At 39.9% G+C, this 22,033-nt stretch overlaps 1 long non-coding RNA gene across 2 annotated transcripts in view; it reads right to left on the minus strand.

The window, feature by feature from the left end:
• Window positions 1–22,033, minus strand: part of LOC125618665 — a 203,014-nt gene that overhangs the window by 18,714 nt on the left and 162,267 nt on the right. The window contains exons 4-6 of one of the 2 annotated variants that reach the window (XR_007350019.1): window positions 7,023–7,139; window positions 6,502–6,714; window positions 341–3,476 (exon numbers count right to left, since the gene is read on the minus strand). This is a non-coding gene — a long non-coding RNA (uncharacterized LOC125618665). The remainder of the gene's footprint in view (window positions 1–340; window positions 3,477–6,501; window positions 6,715–7,022; window positions 7,140–22,033) is intronic. The other variant, XR_007350020.1, reaches the window with a different exon arrangement.

Consider the following 22,033-nt stretch of genomic DNA (forward strand, 5'->3'; position numbering starts at 1 on the left):
TAGCCTTTAAAGGTGAACTCAGATGTTTTAATAAACAATGTGGAAATCAGAATTATTTCTGTTGAAAAGTTCAAATTTACATATGGCTAGGGCTTAATGAGTCAGCTGGAAATAAAAGGAAAAAGAGATAGTGTAACTCCAGGCCTGATATAAATGCCAAAGACACTGGATTGGTGTTTCTTAGTCCCTGGACACAGACTAAGAAACTTGTCCACGTTAGGGCCACCTGGAATAAACTGATCTCTTCAGTTTGGAGACCCCTATTCTGGTCTTAATGAGCAGCCACTATCAGAGCAGTAGTTCTCAAAGCCTGGTTCCCAAACAACATCATCACCATTACCTATGTGAGGCAAAGTGCTGTGTGGCCCACTAGACCAACTGAATGAGAAACTCTGAGAGTGGAGCCTGGCAGCCTGTGTTCCAACAAGTCTCCCAGGAGCTTCCAGTGCAGCTCAGGGGTGAGGAGCCCAGCATGAGCATCAGTAACAGAGCCTTTAGGTGATCAGCCACATGAAGTCTCAGAACTGTATCTGCAATTAGATTGAATGATCAATTCCAGAAGTCAGCACAGTCATAAACTTTTAAAGTTTAGAAACTTCAGGAAGGAAAGGAAATGTTCTTTGTGCTGCTGGTATGCATAGGCAGACAGCCAATTTCAAAGCAGGCTGCACTGGCTTGTGTTAGGAAGCTTAGCTTCCACTCAAACACATGGCTAACATGTTTCTAGTTCCTGGAAAAATCACATACTGCTGCCACTGGCAGGCCTGCCCATGGCAGTACCCCTCCATGCTGTAGCCCAGGGGAAACTTCCCACATGCTACAGCAGTCACACCACCTCTACACTCAGGCTTACAAAACCCTCAAGAGTTTCCCATGCCCACAGGCTGAAGAGCAAAATCCCCTGCTAAGCCTAGCAGGCCCCATGCATTCGGGTCCATCCTACTTCTTCACCCACAACACTTTTCCTTCTTTGTTTTCTCTATTTGATTCCTGCTCATCCTTAAATCTCGGTTCAGTCATTACGCCAACAAGGCATCCTTCCTGGAACTCCTCCTCCAACCCCAAACGGACCAAACCCCTTTTCTAGGTCTGCAGAGTACAGGCCACATGAAGCCTCAGAACACTCTCCTCAGAGCACTCGTCCTGGGTATGAGGGTCTGATATCATCTTTTCCCCACCACTGGCTCAGCTCTTCATGAGCGAGCTCTCCTTTCTATCCCTGGTATGCAGTTAGCACAGGACTTGATGTAACAAGGGCCGAAGAATGACTCTAATGAATGATGAATGGCTGAGGTGGGTAGCAGTTTGGCTATACCAATAGGACTTCCTACTATTTAAGTTTTTGACAGTAGTCATTGACTTTCACCACACCATCCACCTCCCTTCTTTAAGGTCCAAATAGTCTTACAGGAAAGGATATAAGACATTCTGAAAAATACTTGTGTCTCTTGTGTATCACCCCAGCCTGAATATTTAGATTGGTTTGTGGGAGAAAACTGAACAGGAAGGCAAATGCTTGTCTTGGCTATGCCTGGCTCTGTGAGCATGTGCACACTAGTCTTGCCACAGTGGATCGGTTGCAAACCTTATGCTACTTTCTGGCACCATGTTAGCATCCCTGCCCAGCAGCTTCTTTCACCTGAGCTTGTTCTAACAAGCTTAGAACTTTCACATACCAAGATCCTAAGCCATTTCCCTAGCTAAAGTCAGATAGGCCCTTGAACTGAATGGAGGCTCTCGTGTGAGAGCAAAGCTTTGGCTTAAGTACCTAATGACATCAGCTACACTGTCAGCCCAATCTGGTTGGGAGGATGGGGGCCTACAGATGTACCATGCTCCAAGGGAAGAGAACCACCCAGGGAGTGGTTAGCTTTGTCAACAACAATAGAGGTTGCAAAAAGAAAATGAATTATATTTTTAAATTATTGAAGGAAGATAATTCTGAATATATCCACTTACATTTTCACTTAAAAAGAAGACTTAAAAAGATTTTTAGGTATACATACCTTAGGTCTGCCTCATACACATACTGCATATGAATATACTATCAGGGAAATTTCTAAATAAGAGAAACGTATACAAGAACTGCTATAAGAGATGAGAAACAATGGTGATCAAGTATCATGGTGAAGTTTATTGTTCTCTTTTTAAAAAATCTAGAACTAAAGAAAAGTAAAAGGGGAAATATTTATTTCAGAACTAAAGATTAACATGAATACATGAATTTGAAGACAAAACATATTAAATAACATAGTAAATAATTTTTGGGTATTTCTGGTGTAAAACAAACTTCCCCTGATTCTTCTTTCCAAATGGAGTGCATATTCCCTGGCTTGATGGAGCCTTGAGTGAGCTGACACGTCTAGAAAGGACTTGTCCCCTAAACAGTGGGATTATTGGTTCCAATCCCCATTTCAGCAAAGCTAGTCCCAGAATAAGATGGAGGAATGTTCCAGAGTGGGACGTATTCTAGCATCCAACAGGGAATGGCACAAAGTCCGTATTCACAACTTTTAATTTCCAGGATAAGGAATTGCAAATGTCTTTGATAGCATAAATATTCATCCTTCCCAATAAAAATCAAATAATACTAAAAATTTTTAAATTAATGTATATACAAAAGGAATTTTGAGGTCTAAAACTCCTATCAAGTGAGCTTAATTTATTTTAGGTTCTGGAGGCATGGACTAAGTTGCATTCAAACATATTTCTTTTTCAAGGTAATCATTTTCAGAGAATTATGCTGACCTATATATCTGGCCTGTTCTCTCCAAAGAATGTCTAAATTTTAGAATGAGCATTGCTTCCCAAAGTTATATTAAAAAGTTTAATTAATAAAAAAGAAACTCTTAACACACATGTTCAACGTATAGTTTGTGATAGGAAGCTTAGCACATCTTCTCATGCACACGTTCCTAGGCCATTGTAGCCTGCAAGACCTACTAATCTTTCTCACACATCAAAACCAGAGATGTGTGCATCTTTGTAATTTGGGACTCACCGTTTAGTTCTGTGAAATTCTACAGAACTTGCTCATGTTAGTCTCACTGTGAAACTATCATCCTATTTATGCTAGGAGGATTTCCTGGTACTCCAACTTTGCCTGTGTTGAGTCACTGGGCCCTGAAACTCAACAGTTTGATGTAGAGCTATGGATGGCTACCTGTTTGTTGCATTAAGAAATTTTCTTCATTAATTCTTTTTCTATAACTTCATCTCTTAATTAGGAAAATTTTTTCAAGTATACCAAAAAGATGAAAGACTAATTCAGGATGTATTATTAGGTACACAATCAGGTTATAGAAATTATTCATATTTCAGAAAATCGGCTTATCTATTATCTTTCTCTCCAGAGCCCATTTGAAAGTAGGTTCATCATGACACTTCATCTTACCTAATTCTGATGATATTTCCTAAAATAAGAATATGGTTTGGAAGTTATTTAAAGTCCCTTTAGTTCAGTCTCCTCTTGTTAGCTACAAGAGATAGAAAAATAATTAAGATACAGTTTCTGTCCTTGATGAGTTCAGAGTTAAATTGGGAAACAAACATGTTAATTACTATCATTTCATTCACAAAAACTTTCCTAACTTCCTTCTTTTGAAATTAAATAATGTGCTACCTTCCTTCCTGTTCCCGTGGTACTCTGTGCATGCTCAACCTTGTGTTTATCCTCCAGCACTGTGATTATTCATTCTTCGTCACATTTTTCCCATGAGATTGAGAGTTCCTTGAGTTCTTTGAGGTTTTTCATCTTTATGTCTTTAATACCCAACATTGATCCTTAAAATGTAACAGATGCTCAATAAATGACTGATAAATAAATGAAGTTTTAGATGTTGGCTTTTATTAGGGAACTATGAGCCTGATGGTGTAGAAAAATTGAGTAGGATTTTTAAAGGATGAATAGGTGGAGCTGGGGAAAGGGTCTTGACTATGAAGCTAAAAGCATTTGGATTCTATCTCATAGGTGACAATGGGGAAACAAAAGCTTTTAAAAAAATAATATGGTCACTTTTATTCTTTTAACATGATTATTCTAGTATCAGACTGGGATGGAGGAAACTGATGTTAAAGAGGAGAAACAAAGAAGAAAACAATTGAGAAAGACACAGGGACTTGACAATGTCACAATGCTGGGCAGCCACAATCCAATCTACAAATGTGGAGCAGGGCAAGACTACTGAGCTAATGATTATGGGATGTGGATTAAGTGCAGTCCAGGAGAGGGTGAGATGAGGGAAACCAGTTACCCAAAACAAAACCATGCAGGTGAGGAAGAAATTTAGCTGAGTCAGAAAAGATCCAAGGGTTATTAAATAGGCTCAAAGGAAAAGAAGGCATTCCAAGTATGTGCTAAAACAGGAGAAGGCAATGACAAATTGCTGTATGTGTTGGCTGTGGTCTAGGCACTGCAGAAAAAGGGCAGCAGAGACAATTAGGGACTAGTTTGTATATGGCTCTTGAGTCAATGATATATAGAAGATTGTTTCCATCTATAACTCCATTCTGGTTATTGTAAGTGGTTTAATTTTTAATTGATTTTTTAAAAACAAATGAGAGCTGAATGCGTAACAGTTCATATTATACATTTAGAGCACAATTTTTCATATCTCTGGTGATGGCTGTCAGCAGTTGGTTATTTTAAAGCCACGTACCTTATACAGGACTGTTTCGTGGCTAAGCATTTTCCACTGGTCAGAGGTGGGTAGGTCTCATCTTTTGGAAACAAAAACTAAACTATCGTAGGATTTCTCATTACCACTTCCCACCCACTGACAGATTGATCAGAAGAGTCAGAGAATAAAGCTTGCTAAGACAGGACACTGAGAAGCTATCTGACAGTGCAGAGTACACTCTCACACATCTCTGTTCAATGAGGTATGAAGCTTTGCACCATTTATAACCAATCCCCACCCAGAGGCAGAGACAGAGATGTGCTGGAGAGGAATTTGCCCTCAAGCTTGCTTCCCACAGATCCTCAGCAACCTCCCAGTGCTGGAGTGCTGGCAGCAACCAGGACCAGCCACCTCCTGTCTCTATCACTTGGTGCAGGAACTCAGGAGGGAGAAGGCTGGTATACAAGAATTCCTTGGCTGCCTAAGTCCATCCCATAGCTTTCAAATGAAACTAAAAGCACTACTGAAGATAACTTCTCTGTTTCCTAGCTGTTATGTCTGATTGGATCTTAGAAGCATGAGCAATCCAAGTAATTAGAATAGGTGAAGGCCTGCTGAACCATTCCATACCCTCACCCAGTTTCACTCATTCAGTGAATCACTAACTCATTCATTTAGTCCTTCATCACTTCAACAAATATTTAGGGAACACCAACTATGTGCTAAGCACTGTTCTCTGTTCTCATATAACTTGAATTCAAGCAAAGAGAGACTGCCTTAAACAGTAAACACACAGATAAGCAAATTATAGAATGTCTTAGGAGATACTAAGTACCATGGAGAAAAGAAATGCAGCAAAGAAGGAGGGATAGAGTGCAAGGAGCAGAAGAAAGCAGTAGGTAACAATCGCAATTCAAAGAATGGTGGTCAGAGAGGCATTGTAAAGGTGGCATTTGTGCAGCCTTGCAGGAGGTGGCTTCATCAGAGCAAAGTTTTCCTTTCCTCTACTCAGGAGGTTTTGCAGTTAGTGCTATTTCAGCCTTCCCAGGTTTCCAGGGAATGCTTTGACTATGGAAATTCTTTAATCAAAAAGATGGAGAGCTGGTCCAAAAGAAGAGCTAGCCCAAAGCAAGCACTTTACCTTGCCCTGGAAGAGTTGGATTGTTTTCAAATTTCTTCATCTCCTGTTATGAAGAATCTAAAAGAGAATTCTGAAACTATCATTCCCTCCAGTTTCTTACTCCTTTGTATGACTTCCCTTTTTCTATATTGGGCATCTGTGTCTGCATAGCCATAATTATCTGAAGAATTCAGGGAACTCTCTGGCTATTGTTTCAATTTCTTAGGAAACTGAGGAAAGAGTGTGTGTTGCTGGTAGTGTTTGAGCATGGACTCTGTCCAGGCCCATTCTGAGTGCTCACATGTATAGTAAAACTCAAATCAACCATAAGAGGCAAGTACTGGCATTGTTCAGTTTTAAAGATGAGAAAATTAAGTTTTAAAGAGATTACAAAATTTGTCAGTGGTCACAGAGCCAGCATATCTGGAGTCAGGACTTGAACCCAGGGTTTATTCTGGAGCCTACACGATGCTCAGGAGTCACTTCAGTGCTCTCAGATGGCCACTGATAAGCCAAGTTTTGACCCTGTTTTTTCATGTTACAAGTACCTGAGTTGAAGTATCTGAAAACACGCTTTCCTACGGTAGCTGATAAAGCGTCTGTAATGGTACTTTTCCATCCAGCAACTTCCTTTCCCCACAGAAGAAAATTCAACAATAAATTCAAATCCAAACAAATTTAACACTTGGTCTTTAACTAAACCCACTATCAACATGGAAAGGTGAAAGGTCAAATGCAGCAATTAGAGCAGCAGGCTCCTACCTCTGAGAGACCATGTGTCACCACCAAAAAAAAAAAATGTTCGTCCCTTCTCCACTGGCATTGTTGTCCTCATTCAACCTGCTTTTGACAAGCATTTAGTAAGTGCCAGACACCAGAGTCGTGGACACTGACACAACATGCTTCTCTGTGTTAACGGTTACAGGGATCCACATTTCACTGGACCTTGCTTCCATATACCAGAAGTCTTCAGTCCTGATGATTGAAAGGCCTGGTTAAAAAAGTGTTTGCTATTTTATTTTCTTCAGTCTTCTAAATTAAAAAGAAAAGTTTTGAGAAGTAAAACCTTTAAAGAGCAAAAAAAAAAAAAAAAAATTGGAACTTATTTTGGAGAAATGGAGAATACTTTTCCTTCCAGGAGCAAGACATCAGAACTTTCCAGAGTCCCATGAATTTAATTCATATTGATTATCTGCATATCTGTGTATTAACCCTCATTAATCTGTATATCCTCATGATCACATCAACTGTTTACTGTAAAATACATATAAGGTAAAATTTACCATGTGACCAAAGTCAAGAGGCTCCTTCCTGTTTATCCAAGTGGGAATGATAATGGAAGATGCTTGGAGTAGGTTCTTACCAGCTCTATTCCAGGGACCATCTGGATTCACACCCACCTGAAGGAAAGTATATAATTATTTTCACCATGACGATTTTCCCAATCTGCCTGAAGAACTATATACACTGAAAGTCAACAGCTAGCTATGTTTTTTTAAATACTTTTTTTTTAATTGTAGTTGGACACAATATCTTTATTTATTTTTATGTGGTGCTGAGGATCGAACCCAGTGCCTCACACATGGGAGGCAAGTGCTCTACCAATGAGCTACAGCCCCAGCCCAACAGCTAGCTAGCTATGTTGCTGTCACAAGCTCTCTGGTGACTTGGCAAGGGAAACCTGCAACTACTGATGCCATAAAATAATTGCAAACTCTGCTAGCTTTATATAATTTGCTAATGATTTACATCCTTAGCCCAGACAAAAGAGAAGAAGAAAGGAAAAATCATGCTACTTATCTTGAGAAAAACTAATTTACTGAGATATGATTTCATGTTTGAAAATTTAATTGAAATTTTTAAAAACCTGAATGAATATTTGTTAATGGGTATTTCCTTGGCAAGGAAATGTTCCTTACCATTCCATGAAAGGTCGTGTTTCAAACACCCAAAGGGGAGTGGACCTGAAAGGAATAGTTTAAATACATGCTGCAGTGGGGAAAGCTGGAGAGACTAGTGAGAGAGAAACAGAGTCCGAGTGTAGAAACGGGTTCTGGTGGAGCTGTGTGAAAGGGGCCGAGTAAGAAGAAGCTGCCGTTTCAAGGGACATCACGTCATGGCTGGGAAGTTAGAGCAAGTTTACATGTGTTCTCTTTGCCCCAATGGCTCACCATCATTGTGTTTCTCAGATTTGCCAAGGTGTACTCCAGGAGAGAAACAGAGATATCCTCACCCTAGGAAGAAGGAGACTAACTCTGAACCAGTTTCCCAGCCTCGTTACTGCTTCCACCATTTTCTACTTCATTTAGAGAAGCCTGACCTGCGTTGAATTCCACTCAAACTGATTACCCCGAACCTGATGCACCTCTTAAGCATTCCAAAATGTAAACTCTTCAAACATTTTTTTTTTAATCTTAGGGAGCCAAGGCAATTTTCCTGGGGAACTCTTCATATTTTAGTTCCACACCAATCCTCAACCTTCACTTCATTGATTGTTCATATTTGCAAGAAAGCGCCTTATTATTCTAATACCTAGAAAATGACCTGGATGCTCACACTATGGTTTCCCCTGGCAGAAATCATGGAATGAATCTCAGAGTTGCAAAGACCAGTTCAGCTCTGTTGCCAGACAAGTTAACACCTTGCCCAAACTAGGCAGATGTGTTTTTGTGTTTGAAATGAGGGACAGAAAGCAATGCCAGTTGGGCACTTTACCAGATACTTTACTGTCTGACATCTGGCATCACTTCCCTTGTGCAACTCCTTCTTCTTGTTCTCCATCAGGCCATGGAGATAATTGTCCCCCACACAGGTTTGAAATACTGGGTACCGAGACAGTTCACCAAATCCTGTCTTCACATTCCGCTTTCTTTCCTGAGCTTTTAATATTCCTGAAGAGCAAGCATCAAAAATCAGGTGCACCAATTCCTAGAAAATGCCAGCTCCTCTTTAATGTGTTTGTTGTTGTTATTTGGTTGATTAAACCCAGGGTTGCTTTACCGCTGAGCTACATCCCCAGCCCTTTTTTGTGTGTGTGTTTTTTTATTTTGAGACAGGATCTCACTAAGTTGCTTAGGACCTCCCTAAGTTGCTGAAACTGTCCTTGAACTTGTGATCTTCCTGCCTCAGCCACTGGGATAAAGGCATGCGCCACCATGCCTGGCAACAAGCTGGTTTTTGACCGAGAAATGACTACCAAGAGCTAGACACCAAAAGCAAGTGTGTTTCCAATCCTAGAGCTTCAAATTAGCCTTATGGAATTCAGTAGCAAATGAACTTATTTAAGATAAAAATCTAGACTCAGATCCTTTCCTTGTATTTTGATTTTCATTACTTTTTTTGCATGTTTTGTTCTGTTTTCATACAAGAATATCTGGAAAGACAGACTCTTGTGTTTAAGGACTATGACACCATAATATGGACACAATGGGCTTATCTGTAGTCTGAAATGGATTTACTAAGGTTTCTCCCATCAAAATTCAGGTCAATACCGCTGAATGCAGTTCAGTGCTTTTTAGGGATTCTCGATATCATGGCTTGGAAGTCCCATCCTGATAGGTATCACAGACAGTGCAAAACAAGTGGTGGCACATTTTTGGGATGATTTGAAAATAATAATTAAAAAGCATCTTAGAAATGCTGGGGAAATAAGGCAGACCTGAGCTTTATTTCTTCCCTAATCTTATTTACCTCTCCCTGACAAGACGAGATTTCTGACAGTAACTTTTTTTTTTCTCATGGATTCTTCACACATTAAAAGGAGTATGCCTGATTACACGCTTATGAGTGTTTCCACTCTGTTTCTTCTTTTTGTAATTTTCATTCCTCCATATAATTAGGAAAAGCTTCCTAGGATTAAGGGGTCCAAATTGTAATACAGCCATTAAAAATTCAAGTTTCACAATTAGATCAACACAACTTCAAATCTGATACTCACTCTGCCACATATTGTGTTACTTAGAAACTTTTTCTCTGTTTAAGACTTAATTCCTGGGCTGGGGCTGTAGCTCAGTGTTAGAGCACTTGCCTAGCATTTGTGAGGCACTGGGTTTGATCCTCAGCACCACATAAAAAAATAAATAAATAAAATAAAGGCATGCTGTCCATCTTACAATTATATAAAAAAAATTTTAAAAATACTTAATTCCCCGTTTTGAAGTGGAAATAACAATACCTACAACCATAGGCTTATTGTGAGGATTTAAGTGACCTAAAACACACATTTAAGCACTCAAGAAAGGTCAACTTTACACTGTCCTTTGGGAAATGATAAGAACAGGTAGGGTGAAACGTGGGTCAGCAGAAAATCAACTCTAGGGCTGCACAAGGACAGACTCTTTCACTCCCTCAGGTGGGAAGCAGTGGAAATGACTCATGCCACCTCCGGGAGTGGAGCTGGTTTGGGAAGGCAAACTATGTAGGAAGTTCTCCAGGTTGTGCCACGACTTTCTCTGCTGCTCTGTCTTGGTTCAAGACCTACCCTAGGATTGTGACAACAATGAGACAGTTATGGGCCTTTTGGAAAGGACTTAGGAATAATCACAAGCCTGACTCACTTGACAACCACGCCTAGGTCTCCTCATTCTAGGACTTGACTCTACAGATGTGACAGGACTTGTGCAGCCCTGAGGAGAACTGGCCATCTGTTAATGGCTCAGCAATTGAGGAGTTCAAATCTCAGTATTTAGCCAAATCTGACCCATCAAATCATGAAAGTGCATTCTTCAAATATTTCAATTCCAATTAAGAGGAGATTTAATACTCTTAATTAAAAGAATTCTCATTATAACAGGAGTATTATAGAGATGCTGCCAGCTAGGAGTAGCATCTCTCTGTCAGTATGGCATTTCATAATACCCTCTGAACATGACATTCTGACCACCATGAGTCCAAAATCTGTACCTGGAGATGAGGGCCAGAAAAGGAGTTTAGAAAATATTCTTTTAATAATAGGGAGAACTATGTCACCACGGTCTCTATTGTTAATATGGAATCTTATATTTTATTTGATTTAGGTAGATTTTACACTTTCCACTAAGTTGGAAGACTCATTCAAAATGATTTGTTTTCTTATGCACATCAGTCAAACGTGATATAATTGCTCCTCTGACTGCTAGAAAATAAGAAGAAAATGAAGTTTTCTCAAGGTATTTCTTAGGAAAATGGAGTAAGTCCTGAGGTTGGTTCTCTTTCACAACACTGGATAGTGTCATAAGCATTAAAAAGGACAGCTAGGAGTACCCGTATCCATAATTTCCATGTATGTCCTGCTGACATTCACCCTGGTAGAGCCAATTTTAAATAAATAGAATGTCATAGGTATAAATGAAATTGCTATTGTAGAATTATACACAATGGTAATCACAATCTTGAGGTAGGTTGATAAGTTTCTATCACTTTCTGTGCACTTTTTCTATATATCAATGATAATAATAATACTAACAATTAACATATGTAGTGCTTTTGATGTGCCCAGCGCTATTCTAAGCATTCCCTAGTATTTACTTGTGACCTGTTCCCTCTACAAGGTAGGTATTATCGTCACTTCTCTTTTGGTGCTGAGGCAACTGAAGCATAGAGAAGTTTAGTAATTTGCCCAAGATCATATGATAAGTAGAAGATATATAGAGAGATGTTTTATGTATTTTCAGAGTAACATTAACAGTATCATGCTGAATGCATCCTTCATAATTTGCTTCATAACTTGTGTTTTTGAGATTTATTCATACTAAAATGTATAAGTCTCATACATTCACTTGAATTATTATACAATATCACATCATATGAATCATGTGATTCTTCTACTATTATATTTATTCAGTTTTTCTTCATGGTCCTGTGGATTATTTATAATTTTTCACTATCATAAAAATATTGTCAAGGAAGATTTATATGTGTGTGTATATACGTATGTATATACACATAAATGTGTGTGTGTGCATGCTGTGGTTTGAATGTGTCCCTCCAAAAGTATACATTAGAAACGTACTCCTCAGTGTGACAGTATAGGGAGGTAGAGCCTTATGGGAGGTGTCCAGATCATGAGTGCTCCGCCTGCATAATTGGATTGGTGCCCTCGGTGCAGATTACAAAAGGGCTGGAGGCTTGCTCTCATGTATGCTCCCCTGTCTTCCACCTTCTGCCATTCCCAGATGATGGCTCTCCATCTTGGACTTCCCAGCTTCCAGAATCATTAGTCAAATAATTTCCATTTATTAGAAGTTACCCAGTGTCAGGTATTCTACTACAGTAGCATAAAATGGATCAAGACAATATGCTTTTGCATATGTGCAAGAGTTTCTCTAAGTTAATATATACCTAAAATTGAAATTGCTTAGTCAAGGCATATATTGCTAAGTTGGTCCTTTCAATTTATACTTCTTGGTACCAGAAATATATAAAAATTATTATTTACTTCTCAGTTTCACCAACACTTGATATATCAGGCTTTTAAATGATGATGATGATGATGAAGAAGAAGAATTTTGCTGAAAATATTTAATAATATCTTCTCTCAGATTTTGGCACATTGTGGTTTTAATTGTTTCTTCCTGATTTCTGATAAAGTTGAGCATCTTCTGTTTACTAGTCTTTCAATTCCCTCCAACTCCAGATAACATATCCCTTAGGACATTGACAAGTGTATTACTTTGAAAGTGGGAATGGGTAGAATATTCTGATAAAGCCATGTGCTTTCACTGCATGGAAAGGGTTCCCTGCCTTCCTGACCCTGTGCTTCTCTAAAATGACACAGTGCTCTTATCTGTATCATTACCCTGGCACTTTTAATTTGTAGGTCTCTAATTTTTGTTTTGCAATCTTGCCTCTGCAACAGAATGGAAGATTGCTTGAAATCTGGAATCAGATTTTGAGAACCATATTTTTCAAACCTCAAAATGGGACTATGCTGGATGATTCAGCATTTGTAGAAATTGATAAATATATGTAGTAGAATGGTATGTTCTCAGTAGGTTTCTGGGGAAAAATGTTAGAACCAGGCTATGAAAAATCCATGAGAAAAATACAAATGACTTAAGAGACATCTTATGATGTCCAAGTATAAAAATAAATAAATGACAAGCTCATTGAGGATGAGCAGAATGAAAGCTAGTTGCACTCATGACTGTTGAGCATCATCACATGTGTGCAGGGTTGAGGCTGGGTGTCCTAGGGGACCCTGATTCAGAGAATGCGCCATCTTCCAAGCTAATGGTGCAACACGGTTCCAGGATGGAAATGGAGTAGAGCTGGTGGGGAGCCAGAACAAACATGCTGTTTGTGGTCTGATAAAGGGCTTTGAAATGAGGTTGAATTTCTGGAGGACCATTTTAAATTACTACAGGACTGGTCAAAGTGCTGGATGCAAGAAAACAGCTTTGTCCACAGTGTTAGAAGTGTTTTAGAGAAGATCATTGCCAGAGGGGAGCAGGAATGAAAATGAAAAGACGTAGGTTCCAACTTGGTGCTCATGTTAGTGAAATAGTTCCAACTGCTGGTGGGAAGTTCTAATGTGTCACTTAGCAGCAACAATACTGGCCTCCTTTGTTAGGGGAAAAGCTCATCACTGGCCTAGTAGGAAGTGGGGAAAGGGCTAGGAAGGGCCAGAAGGCTCATGTCTGTGGTCCAATAGCAGTTTTCAGCTATTTGTAAAACTGGAATTAGGTAAATGAAAATAGAATCTAGACATTCTTACCTAGGAAATCCCAGAGCAGTCTTGTAGACTGCTGAAGGAATTTAGAATGAGTGCATTTGATGGAGGCCTAACCAGAAATTCAGCAAAACAACACAGTTTGTTCTCCACCTACCTCTTTGGCTTTCTCTTCCTTCTTTTTAACAATAATGTTTTCAAAAGGCAGTGAGTGGTAAGTGCTAACTGAGCACAGGGAATATCTAATTGTAATAAAGAATTCAAAAGGGGCAGCAAATTCAAAAAGGTGGGGGCAACTGAAGAAATAGTGACTGGAATTTGATCTTCAGGATGGGAAGGAATTCAGATCAAGTGAGAAGGAGCGAGAGAGAAGGGCTTGCAGGGTGAAGGGAAGCACCATGCACAATGGAAGCAGAAAGGGCAAAGCCATGATCACCCCTGTTTTAGCAGAGAAGAACAAGACTCAGATAAATTACGTAATTTGTTTAGGAATGCACAGCTTGTAAATTACACACTGGAAATTAAAGTAAAGCTACTTGATATCAAAGCCCAAATTCCTTCTGAGGAGCCCCTCTGTCTTACAAGTTCACAAGGACAACAGGAATGTAAACAACTGATATAATAAATGTCTGAGAATTGAAAACTATTTCATTACTTTTCATTTTCATTCAGTTATACCTCCTGTGACAGGTCAAATGAGGAAACAAAGTTGCTTTCTAGAGGAAACACTGATTTCCTGAACTGGTATCACCAAATGAACTCATATGGGAGGGTTATTCCCCACAAAGAAGGAATAGTGATCATCAGAACATGATCCAAAACATGAGCTGGCAATGAGCTGAGGGTGAAGAGATGCCAGCAAGAGAAAAAGGGGTTGAGCACATTGGAAAACAGTGTGGCAATTCTTCAGAAAAATTGGAATGGAACCACCATTTGACCCAACTATCCCACTCCTCAGTTTATACCCAAAGGACTTAAAATAAGCATTCTACAGTGACACAGCCACATCAATGTTTATAGCAGCTCAATTCATATTAGCTAAACTATGGAACCAACCTAGAGCCCTTCAACAGATAGATAAAGAAAATGTGGTATATATACACAATGGAATATTACTCAGCCTTAAAGAAAAATGAAATTATGGCATTTGCAGGTAAATGGATGGAAATAGAGAATACCATGCTAAGTGAAATAAGCCAATCCCCCCCAAAACAAAGGCAGAATGTTTTCTCTGATAAGCAGATGCTGATCCATAGTGTGTGTGTGTGGGGGGGAGAGGGGTGGAGGGGGAGGGAAGAATGAAGGACCTTTGGATTGTGCAGAAGGGAGTGAGGTGGGGGGAGGTGGGGATAGGAATTATGGTAGAATGAGACAGATGTTATTACACTATATATATATATATATGTATGATTACACTACTAGAGTGACTCTGCACCACGTACAGCCAGAGGAACGAGAAATTGTGTTCCATTTGTGTAAGTGTCAAAACGCATTTTATTGTCATGTACAATTAATTAGAACAAATTTTAAAAAATAGAAGGGAGACCAGTAGAATAAAAGAAGGAGAGCAGGGGGAGGGAGGGGAAGAAAGGGGGAGGTACTAGGGAATGAAATTGATCAAATTATAATGTTTTGTTGTGTGCATGTATTAATATATTATAATAAATCCCAGTGTTAGATATAATTATAATGCACCAATAAAAAAGGGGGAAAGAGATCTAGAAAGTGAAGGAAAGACAACAGAGCTGCCTAGCTCCAAAAGATTTTGAATTAAGCTAGTAATCTTATCCTTAACAACACTACAGATTTTCAAGCTTCTGTCAAAAGAAGTGTATTATCCTTGGTCTTTGTGAGTGGTATGCTTTTGTGCTTTCCCTGGTTTTTACAGTCAAGGAGAATGGACAGTCCAGGCAGGATTGCTGTTGACACTGGTCAGTACAGCATCTTAGTCTCAGCTGCCTCTCCAGAGAATGAATGAAGTGTTAAATCAACAAATCAAGCAGATAAGCCATCAATATGCTATGGAAAGATTAATCTTCTCATTTACAGTGAATTTTTCCACTTCTGTTTTCTCCGGACCCCTGCTAGCTTGCTGGGCCTAGCCTCACTAGTGAGTAGGCAGTTGGTGAACAGCTGTTAGCCATGAATAAAAGGGCATAATAACTCAATCCCCTGCATCTGAAGTTCAAAACTCTATGGATAGATGGATGACTGATAGATGATTGATAGATAGACAGTAGGTAGTTGACAGGGATTAAATATCTTTAGTATAGCTGTGATTGCCTGAGAAGTGGTGTATAGGCACCCTTTTCTGATATCTTTGAGCTGGGGATCACGAAGTTAGGGATAGCTTTGCAAAGATTCCCCACAACTCCACCAATTTCTGTCAAAGTCCTTATGACATTGAATTGCAATTTTCTAGGTAAAGAGCTCCCACCCTCAGTAGACCAAATGCTTGGAAGCAGTGACACTCTTGTTATTGGATATGGAAAATGAAAAACCCCAAAGTAGAGGCCTGGGAGAAAGAAATAGAAAAGAAAGCCATACAATGATGACTTTCTTCTCTCCCAAGATAAATCCTTCCCAGTTGATGGGGACATTGTCTCATCAAACCTAGAAATGACAGTCTCTAGGAAACACTAATCTCTTTCAAGACAATTCCTCTCCAGGTGCTGGCCACTGACCCCCAGCTCAAGGACTCAGATTCCTGAGTGTGCAAGCGGACACGCTCACTACATCACCCATAAACCCATATAAGCCCAGTTCCCTCATTTGTTCAGTGGCTCATTTTCCACCAGGAAAGTGGGCCCATTCCTGTGGGTGTAGTCCTTTTCCTGAATAAAGGTTGAACTGATCTGAGAAGTTTGGTCTGGCTTGCTCTCCTTGTTCTAACCCTTGTGTCCTTATTAGAATTTCTACTTCTTCAAGCACAGTTGATGCTCATCAGATATTGAGTAGGTGGGTGAATTGGTGGGTGTATGGGTGGAGAGAAAACTCACAAACTCCCCATGGTTAAGCAACTCAAACCTGGCAGTGGAAATTAATGTGGTAGTAAAAGAAAATTAACACTGTTAACAGATAATTTCTATGAGGTGTTTCAGGTAAGTTGAGAAATGTGTTTTGGCAATTAAATGAATAATCTACTGTAAAAGCACTTACTAGGTTTCAGAGAAATTTGTTTTCAAGGAGTGACAACGCTATAGGACAAGCTAAGTGCTGAGTATACAGATGTCCCAGAAAAGGCCAGTGAGGAGGAACATTCCAGATATTTGGCAAATTCTCCCTTTGAGTAACTCATTATTCAAACTGGAGTGATTTTTAATACCATGTCCTGGAGCATCAAACCTCAGCTTTCTTCTGTTCTATGAATCTCTGTCTCTCTTCCTTCCTCCACCTGGATGCCATCCCATAACCCATTGTTTTAATCTCCTCACATCTGCACCCCCTTTAGGCAATTACTGCCCCTGTGTTTACTGCCTCAGGGGAACAAGGTAGAAAGTGGAAATACCCTGAGAGCCATGTATTTGCTTTAGTTCTCAAAGTTTCTCCAGGCTGGGGAAGATGTAGAGAAAGAACAGACAAAAATGACTGCAAATCAGTGAGTGGACTCCAGAAAAATAGGCCTGATCCTCTGCTCCCTGCCAAGAGTCCCAGAGGAGTAGTAAGACTCCTGAGAGATTTAGAGGAGGGGAGGATCTACACCCTGCAGCAGAAGGAGTGACTTGGTGGTGAAACAAGACTGGAGAGCCACGACCAAACTACAGGCTTAATATGAACCAGGATGATCTGACAGCAGAGAAATGATCCCATGACTCAAATGAGGCCCAACTCTGAAGAGAGTCACCAACTAGACAGAAGAGGCTTGGATAGTCCTGCAGTGACTTGAATGAACCAATGACTGAGGCCCAGGCTGAACCACAGAGTCTGAGTGAAAACCTGTGGGTATAACTGACTTGAAAACAGATATTCTCCTGCAATTCAATGCCTGGTTCTGCACGAGCACTTTAGACCTGAGCCAGAGCTCTTCTGGGAAGGAGAGAAAATCTTAAATTTACTGAGTTTAAGTTTCCTCTTCTAGGGTGGAAATGTGAGCTCAAAATATCAATCAGAGATATAAAAATGCAAACAACTGTTACATTGTACACCTCTAAGTGTGGGTTGAGATTCATTCCTGCTGTTAATCTGTCTCTCCATCCACACTCCCATCCATCCACCTGTTCATCCTCCACATTTTTCCTGAAAGAACCTAAGGCAATTTATGTGGATAAATGACCAAAGAACATTCTAACCTTGACAATGAAGTAATTTCCTGAGGTCATATCTCTCTGGGGCCTTCTGTGCTTCCTCCAAATGTTAATTAGTAATGTTAAAAATATTGATCAAGACCATTAAAGTGGGAAGGTACCATTTAATTTCCATAAGTTTCAGTAGAAGATACCCCCAATGATTTTACTTTTTCACAAAATTTGTTCAGTAGGTTCTCAGCTATATCTTCAGAATAACGAGCAGCATGTATCTGCTTAGACTCCTTTCATAAGAGGGCATTCCTGCTCAGTACATTTCATCTCTGCTGCACACAACTCTGGTATGAATTCTGGTATGAATGTCTATGCACGCCCCTGAATCATATGTTGAAATCCTAAATACTGGTATTAGAAGGTGGAACCTTTAGACCAGATTAGGGTTAGATAAGGTCACACTGGGGCCACTGTGAGAAGATTGTTTACTTTATAAAAAAATAAACACATCCCTGCTTTCTCTCACAAGAGGACAAAATGAGAAATCATTTTCCAGTTCCCAAACTGGTAAAAGCTGTTGTCAGAACCCAGCCAGGTTAGCACCCTCATTTCAGACTTGTGGCCTTGAAAATTATGGGAAATACATTTTGGTTTTTGTTGTTGTTGTTGTTTGGTAATGAGTAAAGAACCTGGGTGCTTTACCACTGTGCTATAGCCCCATCTTTTTTCACTTTTAGAGAAAGGGTCCTGCTAAGTTGCTTAAGGTTGGCCTCATGTTGGTGATCCTCCTGCCTCAGCCTCCTGTTGGGTTTGCAGGTGTGAGTCACCACACCTGGCTGATTTATGTTTCTTTTTTAAATTACTTCACCTACTGTATGATATTTTGTTATAGCTGCTCAAACTGAATAAGACACAAACATTGATAAGATTGCCACCTTTAAACACTTTGGATTCCGGGAATTTTTTTCAGCATGTAGAAGCATTTCATGACGACATGTGACATAATCATAAATTAAGCCTTGTTTACAAATTGTGCCTTTTATAGTTGTTTTTATCCTTCCTAATTCCTATACTCATATTGCTGTCTTAAGTAGTATTTTATGTCTCACACATACGCTTTTACATGTTATATAAGCATCTTTGATTTACAATAAAAAGGATAGAGTTTTACATTACTTGTTTACTTGTTATTTAAATTAACAGAAACAAAGCTTATATTCACAAAAACAGCAATGGTTAGCACAGAATTTATAGAAAAGCTGAATTTGGGGGTAATACTCTTATCAATGATGTTCTCGGCTAATTAGCAACACTACAAAAAGGTTGGGACTCAGTCTTCTGACGGCTCACTCTATTATTTACACACATTTTTATTTTCTCCAAGTGTGCATACAGCCAATGACTCATACTAGTATACCTCATGTTCCAAATATGCCCTTGAACCAGAACACTAAGTTTAATAGCTGAGGTGGTGTTTGAAGCATGGCAGATAGGAATCGGGATTTTAAGATAAATAAGATAGTAATTGACAGCAACTAATTCAAACAAATTGCTTTTCAGTGGGTAATTCAATCTGCCCTTGAGCTACCAGCCTGCAGCTGAAGTGGCCAGAGGTCTTTGCTCTAAGAGAGTAGAGCTTTTCTGTGGGCTTCACTCCCAGCTCTGTGGTTCACTGTCATGGTCTCAGAGCCATTCCCAGCATATCAGGTTGCCAGGACTGACTGCAAGAGCCTCAGGGTGCTCCTTTCCCTCCCGACTTCATCAGCACAAGCGCAGCTTGCTCAGGGGCTAAGCTCCAGAGAATGCTCTTGCTTCACGGATGCCATCCTTGTTACACCCAGGTCGTGTGAAGGACCCCAAGTGTGTGCGATGCAAAGACAGGTGTGTCACTACTGTAGCCCCTGCCACACAGGAGCTGAGGGTGCACTGCTGCTCAGCAGGTCCTAGACCTTGTAGCAGCTCATGCTCTTCCTCCACCTTGTCTGATTTTTCAGGGACTTCCCTGATCCTTACACGACAGGCTGAGCTCCAAGCAGGGCCCATAAGCTTTATTCCTACATAAACCTAACTGCTACCCACTTCAGGTGTCTCATCTCTTCCCTTCCCATCCTTCACCCTGGGTGCCAGGCAGTGAGCATTTCCCTCATCCTCACTGATCTAGTAATCCCATGCCATTGCACACAGAGCCTCCTTTGCTTTAAAGCCTCTCCTTTCCGCCATCCTAGTGACAGGCTTGGAACTCAGTTCCACTATTACCTCCTCTAGGGAATCCACCCTGATCCGCAGTGTGCCCTGGTCAGGGCTTGCCTCTCACAGACACTCCATTTGTTCACTTTTCATTTGATTTCCAGCCCCATAAACTGTCACTGTCTTCCACATGCCCATTTATCTAGTCACTGTGAACTCCTAGAGGTCGAGAAAGCTCTTTATCTCTGGAGCTCTAATGATCTAAATCCCCACATCAATCGTACATCTTAAATATGGTCAAAGACTAATGCTAATAGCTTCCAAAAGTTTTCACAAATTATTTAATAAATGTTTGCTGAGAATCTGTTAAGTGCAAGACTCCCTTTTGTGTATGATATAAAGATAAATTAGAGATGTATTTTACATTCCAGGAAAATTTCAAGTCCAATAGCTACAAGCAAGCATACAGACCTCCAAAGCAAAAACAGTGTCCTGGGACTATGCCTGGCTTCTGCAGAGCTGGCCCAGAAAGTATTACAAATTTAAGTTTATTCCAATATTTCAAAGTTGGGTTTTTTAGTGTAGAAAACTCAGTTTTCCATTTTCTCTTGAAAAGGTGAAATATTTGTCACCACTGATTGTATTCCCTCAGGTAGTCACAGCATAATCAACCTAAAGCTGAGAGGTAGGCTCTATTTTATGGGGCAGGTGACCGTACAGCAGATCATTCTGTGAGTGTCTATGGCTAGTTAGTGTTTCATCCCAGGCCAAATTCACCCCCTTGAAGACATGCTGGCTTTTCTGAATCAAATATTTCCAAAAATACATGCTGATCATATGTCTGAAAAATGATCATAAATGAAAAGTTTAGATTTTATAGATTTAAAGTGACATACAAGGAACCTTGTCTTCGTAGGTGGTGACTAAGGAAAACATGTTTTGCACATAACCGATTTTTGCTATGGTTTTTATGGAATTCGAATTCTTCCAAGCATATCACCACAAATTGCTAGCAAACCAAAAGATTCCAACTGCAGTTGTAGTTAACTCTGGCCAACAATTTAAAAAAACATTTATTCAGAGAATCTTAATAATATTATTCCTTAAATAAAAGCAAGGGGATTTATCTGCTTTTCTTTTCTATTATTTAAACAATTCCTGAGAGGGAGAGAAAAGGAAAAGAATCTTCTTATTGGAGGATACTCTTGGTGCCCTGCTCACATCCCCTTCACTGGCCGCAGGCACCCCCAACAGCCTTGAGGGTCACTGCTCAGAACCCACGGCTGCTCCTTCTCCAGAGAACTTCCCCCACCAGTTAGCCATGATCCATTGAAAGAGTACAGTACCTTCATCCATAGCCTATTTGATAGGGTTTTGTATAGGACTGTCTCCCTTGTCTCAAAGTGAGACTCACCTTGTGGTGTAATTCATGCCCAGAATTCCCTGTCAGGTACAGGCTGAAGCTAGTCCCAGCTGAGACTTAGCCTTATTTTATGCCCCTTGCCCTATCTCACTTTTTTTACTTCTCTTCCATTGAGAGGGCTCCTGTGATAAATTACCTTCACAAAAATCCCTGACTTGGTCCCTTTCTGGGGAACCTGACCTAAGACAGTAAACCTGCAGTATACTGAATTTTAGTTAAGGATGGACCACATATAGAACTGTGGTCTCTTAAGATTATAATGGAGCTGGGAAAATCCTAGTGTATAGGGACATGATAGCCATCATAACATCTTAACACAGTGCATTAGTCATGTGCTTACAGTGACACTATTGTAAACAAGCCTACTGTGCCACCAGTAGTGTAAAAGTATAGAATATATAATTGTGTACAGTATGTAATACTTGGTAATAGCAAATGATTGTTACTAGTTTATGTATATACCACATAGTTTATATTATACTAAATATATTGTGCATATATCATTAATATGTTACATAGTACATGTACAATACTTTTTATTTTCTTTTTTGGGTGGGTGGGTACCGGGGATTGAACTCAGGGGCACTCAACCACTAAGCCACACCCCCAGCCCTATTTTGTATTTTATTTAGAGACAGGGTCTCACTGAGTTGCCTAGCACCTTGCTTTTGCTAAGGCTGGCTTTGAACTTGCAATCCTCCTGCTTTAGCCTCCTGAGCCACTGGGATTACAGGCAAGTACCACTGTGCCCAGCTCCTGTCATTTTGATTTGTTTCTAATGCTTAATCCAGACTTGAT

Source organism: Marmota marmota, unplaced genomic scaffold (assembly GCF_001458135.2).
Source record: "Marmota marmota marmota unplaced genomic scaffold, marMar, whole genome shotgun sequence".
In the NCBI taxonomy this organism is placed as follows: domain Eukaryota; kingdom Metazoa; phylum Chordata; class Mammalia; order Rodentia; family Sciuridae; genus Marmota; species Marmota marmota.